Genomic DNA, 11,447 nt, shown 5'->3' on the forward strand with positions numbered 1-11,447 from the left:
AATTACGGAATAAATTTCGAAAAACTTTTTATAGACTATGGAAAAAAAAAGAAACAGAAAAGAGAAAGACTAACTTGGATCGAAGATAAATAGAACTTTACTGGAACACAAAATGTGCTGAGAAGAATTGGAGGGTTTATGTTTATACTTTGATAGATTCAGCTCCATTAAACTTCATCGATTTAGCGAAATCTGAGCCATCGCTGTGATTCCTAACTGTATGTTACAAGGAATGTATCAATTATTATAAGAATCGAAAACATTATTACGATAGAAATTACAATTGCCTTTTTTGAATTTAAATTGAAATCATAAGAAATTTTAATAAATTTAATTTGATATAGTATTTTCATATAGTGGAAATATTTTAATATCAATCTGACTGATAAGTGATAAAAATATAAGATAAATTATAACGTGTAATTAACTTTTTAGCTGTATTAAATACATTTTAAAAATATTGTACATCATATTTTAAAATTTTATCAACTTGTTTTTAAAGCCATGCTTTAAAAGATGTTGCTGTTACCCTTAGAATAAATATTATAGGTGATGAAAAAAATTTAAAATAAAAATAATACACTATCTTCAATTTTCTTTTACTTAAATGTAGTAAGTGTTTAAGCTAGCAAATGTTGACGATTCACATTAATGTACTACATAAAAGTTTTATAAGCATAAAATATCAGTTACGAGTAGTAAAATAATTATTTTAGAGAAAATTATTTCTTTCTTTTTACTTTTATAAGTTATGTTTTTAACATTATTTCAAAATTAAAAGATTAGATAATTATATAATATGATAAGCCTTTTTATCATATATCGATTTTAGTCAAACAAAAGTGATCTATTCTTTATTTGTGAGAATAGCTAATATATGTAAATTATTTTTTATGGTCGTGAAATGAATCAATTTAATCAATAACAATCAATAACGTAATAATAATAGTTCTATAATTTCACGAGTGCAATGTTAATATTTAGAAACGTGAAATACTCATGAGATTTGTACGTAATTGATTTATCTACACATCGATTAAAGATATAGTTGAGTACACTTACATATCATGAATAAATCCATAATTATCCGCGTGTTCATTAAATATAACATACCTACGTGAAAATACATATTTAAAGATTATTAAAGAAGTTCTATAGTGTAAATAAAAGTATATTAGACCGATTATATAAAATAATTATATCTACTAGTATTTATAATAATTTTTATAAATTAATTTAACGCTTATTAAATATAACAACATTAATTACTTTTAAAATTATAATTTATTAAATATATGTAAGAAATACGTGATACGCAAAATTAATTTATCAAAATAAAAGTGACATAAAAAATAGATAATATACTGTGAACACAAAGTTCATTGTAATGTGAAACATACCTCTCTTTAAAACCATGCTCTTTAAATGGCTCAAGGCAGATGAGTTCGCAAATGCTTTGAGGAATGCCATAGAGATAGAAGAGTGTGAAAAGAGGATAATGCGACACTTGAAAGAATGCAAAGTATACTAAAGGACATAAAGAACGCAAAGACATGTGACACTTTTACAGTTTTATTCGATAAAAGATGCACCTACGAGAAAACTTTTATTAGGATCATGAATAGTTTCCTAAAGCAAACAAAACAAACACTTGCGTCTAATGTAACAAGATATGCGTACCTTTCTTCAGATTTATAAGAAAATTTAATTTTATTAATGTCTTTTACAATCTTTGTCAATTAGGAGAACTTATCGTGAAATAAGTGAAATTGCGCGTGGAAAAATAAGAATAAAGGCCAAATAAGAATTATTTAAAAAATAATAATACACTAAAACAATAAAGAAGAAAATATTCAAGAATTAACTTTTCTAATCTCAATTAGAATTTACATTGTTTTACACACGCACGCACACAAGCATTATGCGCATATTTGCATACTAGACTTTACCTCATTATACATATATGTTATTATATAAAACATGGACTTTATTATATTATATCATTTTAGTTTATTTAATATATAATAATTATACGTTTATTTTATCATTACGCTTGTAGAAATTTTTGTTTGAACTTTTTAATGCTAACTTTTATAACTAGTATCTATTTAAAGTAAAAATGGACAGTGTGTGAATTGTTAAAGTTTGCATATAGGATAATAATTTATTTAATAAAAAAGAAAGAGATGATGTTTACACGATATTATTATTGTATTTGCACATTAATAAGAAAAAAATCCAGATTTACGCAAAAACTTTCTTTTTTATTATATAATGTTATTATATATTGATTATATATATATTATTTCAAGAAGTTTTTCTATATAAAAAAAAGCAAGAATATTATATGTTTTTTATCATAATATATTATCATACATATTAAGAATAAAATAGATAAAATGCTAAAGACATTAGGTTATTTCTATATGTCTGATCAATATGTGATTGTTCTACTGCCGCTATTTCTATTTATTTCTTTTTCCCATTTTATTCTTTCAAAAATAATTGCGTCTTTCTTCAAAAAATGTTTACTTACATTACGTATTGTATATCCAATGATAAAGTCTATTCTACGATATGCTTTTTGTTTCCTGTTTTTTGCTTTTTGCTATTTTTTAATACCTTATCTTTTTGCTTCTTATTCCGTTTTTTGTTTCCTGTTGCTCAAAGTAAAAGTTAACGAACTTTGGAAGAAACAAGAAACACGTACCAAGCAATATAATTGTCGATAAAATGGTCACAAAGGAGGAAAAAAGTGAAAGATAAAAATAAGAAACAAGAAACAAAGTACACTTTAATTGTAGAATATAGGCTTAAAAGTCAAACATTAGTGATTCTTAAAGCGCATATTTAGTCGTAATTATGAGCTACCGATAATGCATTATATTTCGAAAGATGACGAAAGGGATGAACGGAGAAGACTAAAAAGAACGTATCTGTTTATGGTGGGTATTATTTTTGAGGCGTCTGCGCTTCTGTCGGTGCGAGGGAGCTAGAACCAGAAGGCGGGTTGTCGAGACCAGCCAACCTTCCAAGCGACCGCCGACCGATCAACCAACCAGGAGGAGGCGTGGGAGCCCTCGGGATGCTAGTCGGCCAGTCGTCTCCGAACCGTCGCGCGGTTGAGATGCGAGTCCTTCTGAAAATTCCGTCGACATCAGACCTCGTGTATTATCTTCACCCTTAGCTCACAATACTCTCCGTCGATCGTTGATACGCGACCTCGTGCCATTAGCGATGTACGCGATTCTTTGCTGTTGTCGCGCGCGCCGATTGGAAGCGGTGCGCACGTGAGTTATCCTCCTCGGAATCCGGACTCGCCACCTCTCAGTAGCTATTGAACAATCGCGCGGTCGTGATCGTCATAAAGAAGCGACAGTATCTCTAGCGAGAAAGAAGATAGGGTCAGTCACCTCGGTGTTACGATTTGTTGATTGTCCCTACTTTCATGTAATATATGCTATTACCTATCGCTACATCTTAATTTATCAGAATCTCGTGAGATTATGGCACCCGATTCTCACGATCGGGTGACTAGCCGAAGATCCTCCGGATTGGAGAATCGACTTCGAGGTATATCTGATATAACAGCTTTTAACTTTTAACCGTGGTATTACCTCATAAATTTATCCGCAATCGTTTATGTCCCGGAAGCGGAACAGTTTCTTCCGCTCTTTTGTTTCATATTGCTCGCGCGATAAAATGTGTCTTTAAAATTTAGATTTATAGATTCCATGTGTGTTTTACTACTTCTTTTTTGTAATAACGCGATCGTGACTTTAAGATACTGTATATAAATATTTAGCTTCTTTTCAATATTATTAGTTAAGAATTAAAGTTTAATCTGGTAAAGCGGTTAGGAAAATTCTGTAGAAAAATTGATTATTTTGTCATACTTCTATCTTATTTCATTCTCATTGGGCTTGGAAAGATATTATATTTTAGGAGCTAAAGTTATAGGTTTTTGAAATTAATTTTAATTGTAAAATTTACGTATATATCTTTGATAGTTAAATAATAAAAGAATCAGATGTGAAACACTTCATTCATATATTTGTGCACGTGCACTAGACGCCATCTTGAAATGTGTTATATTCACAAGAATTATATGTAGAAGCACCAATAGCGCATACTTTTATATATTTTTATTCCTTTTTATTAATTGTCTGTTCTGAAATTTGCTTTTTTCTTGGTAATATTAATAATTGATATTAATATTAACAATTGATTTTGTTATAATCTATTTTATTCAGCAAAAATTGATAAAATAATTTTATTATGTTGTTATAGTATATATTATTTTACGTAAATTTGATTAAAAAAATTGAAGGAAAACAAAATATTATTTGTATATAAAACAGTCTAATTGCTATTAATTAAAGACCAAACATTATTATACAAATGAAAATGTTCTAATAACTTGAAATAATTAAATATAATTATTAATGTCGTGGTTAAATATATAGAGATATAGAGCATAAAAAATATTAAATCTATATTTTTTTATCTTGTTGTCTTAAGGTTTAGAGGTCAAAATAATTCCTCAAAAATAATTTTTTATTTTCGACATTTTTTAGAAAATATGAATACATCATTAATAAGAGTATATGTTAAAGTATTATAAAACTTTATATAAATCGTTTTTTCGTGTACCTCATATTTTTGAAAATATTTACTGAAAATAAAAAAGATTCATTATTTTAAATAGTTGTTTCGATCTCGGAAACTAGTCTTGACATACGTAAATAAAAAATGAGTCTAATATTTTTTTATACTTTACAATAAATTCAACACTTATCACAATCTGTAAAGGATAGTTCCAACAGTTTTCTTATTAGTAAATTCTTTACTCTAAATTTGAGTAAAATTGTTTCTCAGAATGACCATATTATTATGCCCATGCTATTAATTATATATTTTTGGATATTATTTAAAATATAATTACTATAATATTATATTAAGATTTTTTTTGTATTAAAACTATAAATTTTGACATAATATTAAATTAATTATTATATAATAATGTAAGTATAATTAAATAAATAACAAAAAGTTATTTTTTATTTAATTTAATCTTACATGAATAAAATTTTAATAAAGCTACAAAAAATTGATTATTAAAACCCTTAACGTTAACAAATATATGAACTTTTTGTAATCATATATGTAGTTATATATAATTGCGATCAAAGTGACATATTCTAGTTTATTTTTTAATTTAATATATAAACCACACTGTATTATCAGCAATTTATAATATAATTAATCAATAATTTGATACGCATGTATTATATAATACGTCATGTAGATATTATTGAACATTTTAAATTAAATTTTGGTTACGCAAAAATCTTAAGAGACTTCGCTCGGCACAGCTTTGGGGGAGATTTCGCAGTATCGGATTGCCACTTTTCTGACAAAGTCGTTAAATTTAATATTTCTGTGTAACGTAAAATATATTCTCACATCTCGTTACGCGTATGAACATCTTTCTTCAGCTCGGAGTTTCAAATTAGCAAGTGTAATCTAACTCATTTATCGCAATTAACGTTGTCTAATTTACAAAACCATTCTAAATTAAATTTTTTCGAGATTTTTATATAGATAATAGCAAAATTATTTAAAGTTTAGTTTTATATAACGATTTTGTAAGTTTAAATGTATGTTTTATAATTATTAGTTTACATTGTTATATATAGAAGCTTTAAAATAAATATACTAAAATTTTATGCTTAGTGACGAAATAAAATGAAAAATTCTGCTATGTGTTTTTGACAATTGCGTTCATCTGTTACAATGACGGACTAATATTTTACATTTCTGGAATTCTACGTGACTGAAAATATCTGTGGGAATTTCTGTCATATTTGTGGTTATTTATATGCAACTAAAAGGTCAGAACATTTATGATTTTTTTGTGTATTAAGCTTTTAAAAAATTGTTTGAGAATCGCGTTTTTAAAATATAATGCTATCTATAAAACTGTTTTTTTTCGTCATATCACTAAAGCGATAAAATGTTACTATTTCTTTTTTAATTTGATACAGAGAAGAGCTTTTTTAATTTTTTATTAGGTGATATAACGTTTCTATTTTCTAACGATTCTATTATCTTAACGATATTGTCGGTATCGTTATGTTATCTTTGCGCAGCTTTTCTGCCACATATAAAACCTGCGCAATGACAACATCGACATTGTCGTCATTAAAAGTTACAAAATACAGACCTAAATTTAAAAAATGCAATCAAATTGTGAAAAGTTCTGAATTCTAATTATTAGAAATATGCTATTGTATGCATATTGAATTTTTAAAATGCGTTTATATGAGAAAAAGTATAATAAAAGAAGATATATTATTAATTATTAAACAGAAATAAATATTAATACTTATACATGTTATTATGGATGAGTAATGAGATATTGTATCCAAAAAAAGAAATTTTATAACATTTTTGAGATACACAGATATATGATGATCGATAAAATATTTCTCTTTTTCAATTTTTATCTCTAACAAACTGTGTTGTGATTGTTATCTGTATATACATAAATCTGTATGTACAAACTGTATATACATAATTATGTGTACTGTTGTCGCACTGTTCTAGAACAGAATAGGTTTATTTCTGTGTCTTATGAGACATTTATGTCAATCATCGAAGATGTTTATATAACAGTGACTATAATGAAATGTGTATGTCGAAAGGGAAGATTATAAGGACTTGATCAGCCGAAATTAATTAATCCGATGGACGCTGACGTAATTTTGGATTGGTTTCATTCCGATGAGACGGATATACGATGACTTGTCCCTTGACGGCAGTCCAATCACGATTTATTCTATACGTATATATTATGACGACTTAATCCCGTGACAGTGCCAATTATAGGAAAGAGAGTTTCTGAAAAAACCATAACTCGTGGCAAAGTTCTACGTGAAAAAAGTTGATTAAATGATTACTTCATCTTTTTTTGTTTATTGTTTATATAGTTCGAAAATTTATTTATTTTTACTGGAATGATTAAAAATTATTTAGTGCAAGCGTGAAGTTGAAATAAAATAGATTAATTATATCTAAATATAAATACAAGTAGTTCTTCAAATACAATTTTATCTAAAATATTAAAATTTTATATGATAATTTAGAAATTTGAATTATTTTTAAAAATCTCTTTATACTAAATTGAAGTAAGAATTAGAGTTTTATTGTTAATTAAATAATTTTAAAGAAAAAATTTTAATTAAATCTTGAATATTAAAGAATTACATAAAATATGTCCTGAAAATTTTGCTCACTTCAATATTAATGATTAAAAATTAAAGAGACTGGATAAGTAATCTCCTTTAATAGATTTTTCTATGAAGAGAATGTACAACATAATACAATATAATTTTTTTATTATAAAAAATTATCTTTTAAGATATAAATAATATTAGGTAAAATTACACAAACATTTTTAAAAAAAGATTATATATATAAAATAAATAAATTATATAACAATGTCGCGATACATATTCTCCATTTTTATATCAAAATCACCATTTTGACATCGAGTTAATCAATAGCCTGATCCTATACAATTCGTGAACCATTATCCTTCATGTATTTGCAAACCAAAACACGTATTATGCAAGACGATGTAACATGGATGGGAGTACGATACAAGTTTGCACAATGCATAATTAATGGAACGCAAAACGACTTTCACACAGACTAACTGTTGCAATCAAGATTAATTGAATTAAACTAGAGTTATCTACCGCTCATTTTGGAGATATACTCTCAAAGGAATCAAAATATTCAGAGAAATTGCATGACGTTGATCTGAAATGCAGCAAACATATAGGTTTCGTGTTCATATAACCATAAATTCTTTTAAATACAGTATTTTAATTTCCTGATAACTTAATATAATTAATGTTTGTAATGTTTTTAATTGTATACTTAAATGATTTAATATAGTGTTAACAAAACGTTACGTAGCTCTAAATTTTTTGATTTATAAAATAAGTAAATTTCATATTATATACACAATTAATTCTATGTAATATAATTTACATAGAAAATTTAATGATACTATAGTATAAATATTTTTGTTTTTAAAAATTTGCATTTTTATATTGTCGTGATTATGTATTGACAAAAATTTATTTATTTTGTTTATTCTATACATAATTCTAAACGCTTAAATTCCTAAATATTTTTAAATACATTCTACACATGCTACAAAATATTGCTTTTAACTGCTAAAATTTAAAAGTTGATTGTTGTGAGCTTTATTATAAAGATTTTGATATTTCTGTATTATTCAAAATATTTTGAAAAAATATTGTGAAATTTATACGTTTCTGTCTGAATTGGTGAGCTAACAATTAAACTCCGTTTGATTGTTTTTTTGCGTGTAGTTACTTTCAGTCTTGAAATATTTGTTTTCTATAAATTCGATTGTACGATCTGTAATACTATAAACTCGATTTGTACGATCAATATCCGACGTGACACCTTATGGTTAAAAAAAAGTTTGCAATCAATTTCTGTAGAGAGCATAGGAATTCCGTTGGAAATGTCACAGATGTGCAATAATTGCCTTGGAACTTCCCGTGTATGTATATATTTTTTTTCTTTTATTCAAATAATCTGCCGAGGATAATTCCATTTAATTCAACGGAGTAAATATTTTCTGAAGTTATTATTACTGAAATTTAATTCATCTTTTAAAGTATTAATAATATACTATAGTAAAGTATAACAAAGTAAAATGTAGTAAAGTATATAGTAATTATAATTTATATTTTGAAATATTAAAAAAACAAATTGTATTATTAATTTGAAGTTGCAACAATTATCAACGTTTCTGAAATCCTTTAATTACACTGTTATTCTCTCGTTTTATTAATTGCACTTTAGAAACTATTCCTACTTTCATATAAATACATATGCTATACTGCTTTAGCAAATGAGACAGTTTCTGATAGATATGTACATATTATATATAATATATTTGTGTGATCAAAATTAATTTGATAATTTCAAAGAGGTTATTAATTCTATTGTGATTTAATATGATAGTATAAATTTTTATTAGTATACTGCTGTTTGATATTTATATATATATATGTTATTCAAATTTTAATAATACTAAAATATTTTTTGTAACTCTAAATAAAAAAGTGTTTTATGTTTATTCTAAATAATTATATATTTTTCTATACTATTATATCTTTATGATCATAAAATTAATTATAATGATTATAAGTAAAATAATAACAATAATGACAATAAGTAAAATAATAACAATAAATAAAAAAAAACACGGGCAAGTAGAAAACATCATATTCAGTTAAGGAGGATTTCATGTCTAATAATATTCTTTGCAAACTTATACAATTTTCAGTTCAAGCAAACTGTGCGCTGATTATTTATCGATCTTGAAACACGGTTTCTAAACTAAAGCTGGAGTAATAATACTTCGCATTAAATTAACAATTTAATATTATTGAAGCTAATAAGCAAATCTTAAAAGCCTGTAAATAATAAATAAAAATTAAGTGTCAATGAAATATTAAATATTAAATGACATTTTTTAAAAAGCAATTTACAAAACAGATATTATAAAAATTTGAACTCTATAACAAGTTATTGTACATATTGCAAATTGTAATCAATTATGCTTTTCAATAAAGTATAAAAAATGTGTAATTATTTTCAATTATGTATGTAATTTTATTCTATTTATTTCTATATATATATATATTAATTACATAAACATACAAACTAATATTATATACTGATATTACATAAAATATTATGTTTTAAGTTTAATTTAAAAAAATGCAGTATTATATTATACATTTAGTTAAAGTAAAATATTTGATGTTAGCAATATCTTATTGCAAAATTAAAAATGTAAAAACTACAAAGTGTAACATATATTAAAATAAATTAAACAATTAAATACAGTTTGTTAAATTTATTATATTGTAGATATTGAATTTATTATATTATTTCCTGTATTAAACTAAAAGAGTAAATTCAACAGGTGGAAGGAAATATGCTGAACAAGATAATAAATTATAAATGCAATGTTTAATACTCGTTTACTTTCAATGAAGGTAATATTTTATTGTTTAATAAAAAAATTTTAAATAAAAAAATATATCAGTAAACATTTTTTAAAACTAATTTTTGTTTTAATCATTTTAATATACCTAATAATAAAGAATTTGTTTTAATACATATTAATGAAATTTTGATTTGGATCAAATTATTTTTTAATATTAAGTAGACATACTTCAGTAGTATAACGTTTCTTTATTTTCTCTTTAGTCTTTTTAATATAAATTTTTAAATCATTTTTGTTATATTAATTTTATTAAGGTGCTTATTATTTAATTTAATTTAATTTAATTAATATAAAATTCTGTTAGCACTCGCAACAACAAATATATATTTTCTGATTGTAGTAGCAAAAATTCACTTAATAGATATAAGCATCTAGGAAAATATAAAAAAATAAACATCATGTTTTGTTTCCAAAAGATAATGAAATATGTACCGTTAAAAACTGAAAAGTGTATAAAAGAATTATTTTATATCATATTTTTTTTTTTAAGTCGCACCTAACGTTGAACGTACAATGAACCTCATCGTGTTGCTAAAATATACCGACGAGCGAAGAAGAAGCTTTTACGAATACTTAATTTCCAATCTAGAGGTGCGCGAAGTTTTAACATCGAAAAGACGTTACCGAGGTAACGAAGCATATTGAAATCCACACTCCATCTGACTATTTGTAGTGCTTCTTATTTTTATTGACCAAAAGAATGACTTACCTCGTGAAATTTTTACGTATCTATTGATTATGGCGACAAATAAGTATTTGACTGGTATTAAAAAGTACACTTTTTTATTTTATGGAAAATAAAAAGATTTAATGTAATCTTACTGCTAGGATTCATACTTTTCATTCTTCACATGAAAATATTTCTCGTTGAATGAATAAAGAGACTTGCAATTAAATATTATATCTCAAGGATTACTATATTTTTTTGTTTCTTTTTATGTTTGAAATTATTAACTTGGTAATTATGTTTTAAAAATCTGTCTACAATATATATTAATGCAAAATATTGCATAATAATATTAAAAACAAACTTTATTTCTGAATAAAGAGAAGGAAGGTAATACAGAGAGATGGATTTTTCAACAAAAATAAAAAATCAGATAATGCAATGTATTTCATGATTTTATAATAGCTACATCGCGACATTTCTAAAAACAATACAGTCCTTTGCATACAACGTGACATTTCCATCAGATTATGAAATAAGTCACGCAATAAAAAAAAGGCGTTGTCAGCAAGCGAACAGTGTGACAAACAAACGAAGAAGTAACAAATTGAAAAGCGCCGTTGAAAACTGACGATGGAAGGTTGAATTGACTCC

Source organism: Trachymyrmex septentrionalis, unplaced genomic scaffold (genome assembly GCF_001594115.1).
Source record: "Trachymyrmex septentrionalis isolate Tsep2-gDNA-1 unplaced genomic scaffold, Tsep1.0 scaffold20, whole genome shotgun sequence".
Classification (NCBI taxonomy): Eukaryota; Metazoa; Arthropoda; class Insecta; order Hymenoptera; family Formicidae; genus Trachymyrmex; species Trachymyrmex septentrionalis.